We start from the raw sequence: 4,787 nt of genomic DNA on the forward strand, positions 1-4,787 counted from the left end.
GAATATGGGGCTCTAGGGTACTGTTTTTGAGGTATAGTGTGTGCTTACCACCCAGTGCTAGCCCCTGTCAAATCCAGGGCACAGGACTCTGGCAATTCCTACATTCCTGGGGAAAACAGGCAAATACTCTTTGAAAAAAAAATGGGGACAAATGTTACATTCAGATCTATGAGAATTCATGAAGGCCTAGATCTGAAATGAATTGTAAGGTCAGGCCCAGAATATGCAGTTCATTATAAATTATACATCCCATCTCAGATATTATCCCCCAAGTTCTAGGTGGCAATAGTGCGGCACAGAGAATTGAGGTAATTTATTTCCACAGCCAGGTTTCTATCTCAAGAGCTCTCGGTGTCTTGATCTCTCTCTCCTCTCTCTTTGCTGCCTGGTTACCCCAAATATGTTTGTGCCTTGCTCTCATAGGCTCCTTTGCAAATCCCAGCCTTCATTTTGCTGAAATTCAAGAGAAGTAAAGGTCTTGTAAATTAACAACATGGGCACAGAGCCAGGAATACCAAGGGCTTTAGGCACCTAAAGAGGGAAAAAGGTGCTCTTATAAATCCCAATGGCATCTAAGCGGATTTGGCGCCCAACTCCCATTGAATGACCATGGACCTTAGCTAACTGATTCACTTAGGAGCTCTGAGAAATCACACTAGGCACCTGTCTCCTTTTTTAGGTTTCTAAATCCCTTTACAACCCTGGCCCACAGATAACCTAGGAGCTGCGCTGGAATCAGAAAACCCCGTGGGAGATCCTAGGGCCTCTGTGCTCTGCAGGTGGTCAAACTAGAGGATCACAATGCTCCCTGTTGGCTTTAATATTAATGACTCTATAATTTTTTGCCTCTGGGCATTCTGCTTCTGAGCTGTGCCAGGCCCTGGGGAATGAGTCCCACAAGCCCTTAGGAAATAGACACGGATAAATCTCCTTCCAACGCTGTCGATCCTTTGATATCAATTTTGCTCAAAGCCAGCTCCACACAGCTCAGCTGCAGAGAGCACAGGTTTGTATCTAGTTCTGTCAGGTCCGTGTCGCAGTGACAGGTGAAAGGATTACATAGCTGAGATTTTGGCGCCTAGACACTGCTAGATTGATGGACAATAACCAAAGAATACTGGTGCTGGATGACTGACTGCACTGCATGTCTGGAGAAACTCCACAAAGACCAGTACTGTAAATTTGCTATTTCAGCTAAATATGGTTGGTGGTTGACAGACGGGGGAAATAGAAGAACATAACGAATAAGTAAAACTGAAACATTTTAAGGGTTTTCCTATCAATTGTTCAAATGTCTGGAGCTGGTTCAAAACCCCTCCCCCCCCAGAAACCGCCTAATGTAAATTTGATTTTTTCATAGAAATCCCAAAACTTATCATTTTCAGTGTTAAGATGCAAAATGCTTCTGGTGAAAACTTCAATTTCTTTAGCTCTAAACCCAAAACTGGGTTTTTGGTTTTCCTACAAAACATCAGACATATTCAAGAACAGCCGATCGATTCTGATGTGGTCTTCTTCTGAAACACATACACGTACACACACAAAATCAACCAAAAATTTCCAACCAGACTTAAAGTATAAACCAAGGTGGAGAAAATTAATTTTGACGAATAGGTTCATATCCTCTAAAGATATGCTCTAGTTCAAAGAAGATTTATTTCAGGAAGTTCTACAGTCTGCGTTATACAGGAGGTCAGCCGAGATGATCACCATGGTCCCTTCTGACCTTGGAATCTCTGAATCGTAATTTCAAACCCATTCATTCTATTGCATTGTTTTTTTGCCTGTGTTTCAGCAGTAATATGTTTCATGCAGAACAGCACCTTTAAAACCAGGATCATAGCTGAACCAAGCACCCAGACTTCTCTCTCCTGACCATACCCATGGACATGTGGGAGTCAATAGCACTAGAATCCAGATCTCCTGATGTACCACTAAGTCCAATGCCGTCAGCTGAGCACAAGGGCTGTAAAACGGTGCACAAAGCACACACAGGGTAAGACACGGCTCATCACCCCCCAGAGTTTCCAGTGCAAGTAGATGAGGCACAGAAAGGGGACACAGAGGCCCAGGGAGGGGAAGTGACTGGCCCAAGGTCATGCAGCAGGTCACTGGCAGAGCCCAAGTCTCCTGCCTGCCGCTGACCTGCAAAGCACGGACATAAAGTCAGAGAGGTAAATGCCAGCAGTAATGGAGGGATGCTCCCTGTCCATCACTGCACACAGATGGCAGTGCAGCTGGGATTTGGTGCCATAAATCAGTCTATAAGCACGTAGCAGCCTGTCTATGCTCAGAGCTGGGTGTGGACTCATGACAGACAAGCTGCCACTTAGGATGCTGGGTGAGGCAATGTCTTATCCTTGGGAAGGGGCGATCAGACAGTGGTGGGGTTTCTGATATTTCAGGCCACAGATACACTTGGAGCTGTGGCTGTGATTCCTTGCCCACAGGCTAGCAGCCTCAGGTTCATACCCCTGTGTCCAGGAGAGTTTTCCCTAGTGTGATAATGCACCAGAATAATGCTCTGATCATCAGAAGCGAGGAGTCCTTTCTACTCCGAGTCCGTGGAAGTGAGAATTGTTCTGCTACATTGACATTCACAGAGACTATCACGGCCATTCCCTCTGTCATTCTAGTCCTGACTTTTGCCCTTCTCCTTCCCTCCACAGGCAGGAGACAATACACTGAGAAGGATAATGCAGAACCGAACAACTGTGACTGAGTTCCTTCTCTTGGGATTCTCTGACGTTCAGGAGCTGCAGATTTTGCACTTTGTGTTTTTTCTAGTGATTTACCTGGCAGCCCTCGTGGGGAACCTTCTCATCATCACAGCCATAGCTCTCAACCACAACCTTCCCACCCCCATGTACTTCTTCCTGATGAATCTGTCCATCATAGACCTCGGCTCCATCTCTGTCCCTGTCCCCAAATCCATGGCTAACTCCCTAACCAACACCAGGTCCATTTCTTACTCTGGATGCGTCGCCAAGTCTTTCTCCTTTTCTTCTTCGCTTCAGCAGATATCGCCTTACTCACCGTCATGGCGTACAACTGCTACGTCGCCATCTGCCAACCACTGCACTATGAGACTAAAATGAACAGGAGAGCTTGTGTCCAAATGGCGGCCAATGCCTGGATCAGTGGGATTATCAATTCTGCACTGAACACCGGGAACACGTTCACATTGACCTTCTGTGGGGGTAACACAGTGGACCAGTTCTTCTGTGAAATACCCCAGCTGCTCAAGCTAGCCTGCCCTGACACGTACCTCGGTGAAGTTGGGTTTCTTGTATTTGGTGTGTGCTTAGCCCTCGGCTGCTTTGTTTTTATCATTGTGTCATATGTTCAGATCTTCACTACGGTGCTGAGAATCCCCTCTGAGCAGGGCCGGCATAAAGCCTTCTCCACTTGCCTCCCTCACCTCACTGTGATTTCCTTATTACTTTGCACTGCTATTTTTGCCTACCTGAAGCCCACCTCCAGCTCTCCATCAGGGCTGGATCTCATGGTGGCTGTTCTCTATTCCGTGGTCCCTCCGATGATGAATCCCATCATCTACAGCATGAGGAACAGGGAGATCAAAGCTGCCTTGTGGAAAATGACTGGACTGAGACTATTCACCAAGAATAAAATGGCTGCCTTTCTCCCATCACCATGGTCTCATTCTATGTTTCTTTATATATGAAAGCAACTGATGATATTATTTTCCGCAATCGAACATAACATGAAATCTGTTTATGAACACTGGGGTATTTACACTGGCATGTATCTAGAGAAACACCACTGCAGTCAATGGAGTTAATGTAGAGTTACACCAATGTAAGTTAAATATCTATCTACCATAAATCACAATCAGAACTCTGTCATTAGGACACAAGGAGATAGTTCGCTCTTATCTATGTGCCTGTCTATCTAGTAGCATTTAGGTTTTCTGTGTTGTGAAGAGCAATGCACAAAGATGGTGCTCAAAAAATATAATTCACAGCAGCAAGCAAATTCTCGATTCTTTTTAGATTGGATGTGACTAAATTTGCGCTGGATGGTACATGCAGTTCCAGATCAGTGCGTGTAATGGTACTTTTCCATTTACAGCAAGGTTAGAATGAAATTACCCCCGACAAGTAACTTACACCAGTGACCAGAAGCTTTTAGCCAAGATGTCCTCTGTGTTAACTAAGAGCTGGGAGAAATCCGACAGGTGCAGAAGAGCACATGGTTTGGACAGAGACCAAAGACAAAATTGTCTTCATAAGAACATAGTGTTCAAACTTGTTTATACAATAGTAAAAATCAAGACTGCCTCCTCTAAACTCAGTGGCCTTACTACCGGGTTATACCAGTGTAAATGAGAACAGAACCTATCCCTCCACATACACATCTATCTGTCTATCTCAGATATGTATGCAGTCACTGTCATGCTACCAGGGAGCCTAGCATGTAAAATCAGTAGCTAAAGTGGAGTCCTTAGTGGACTTCATGGAGTATCCGTCTCTTCTCCTACTTCAGGATAAAAAATCTACTTGGGGTATGAGAGGCTCTTTTGTTTGCTTGCATTCATCTTCCTATATTTTGTCTTGTTTATTGATTTGTTTGTTGCTTTGTTTTCTTTTTCTAGATTTGTTTAGCTTTGGGGAGGCTTGGGTAAGTTTGATTAGATGGCAGTGTCTTTCTTTCTTTGGTCAGAGAGTGCGGAAGTTTTGCTTTCCACAAGGATGAAAGAGCAGAAAAGAGTTTCTGTAAGTGTCATGATGGCTGCATTCTTCTGTAGGTGATTATTTTAATGCAGC

The 4,787-nt window shown here is 44.6% G+C and overlaps 1 pseudogene; it reads left to right on the top strand.

Moving 5' to 3' along the window:
* Nucleotides 1–2,696: 2,696 nt before the first annotated feature.
* LOC137158630 (olfactory receptor 14A16-like) lies at nucleotides 2,697–3,685 on the top strand (annotated as a pseudogene).
* The last annotated feature ends 1,102 nt before the right edge of the window (nucleotides 3,686–4,787 follow it).

The sequence above is a fragment of the Emydura macquarii genome, unplaced genomic scaffold (genome assembly GCF_026122565.2).
Source record: "Emydura macquarii macquarii isolate MOO-44397 ecotype Brisbane River unplaced genomic scaffold, CSIRO-AGI_Emac_v2 contig_1775, whole genome shotgun sequence".
NCBI lineage: Eukaryota > Metazoa > Chordata > Testudines > Chelidae > Emydura > Emydura macquarii.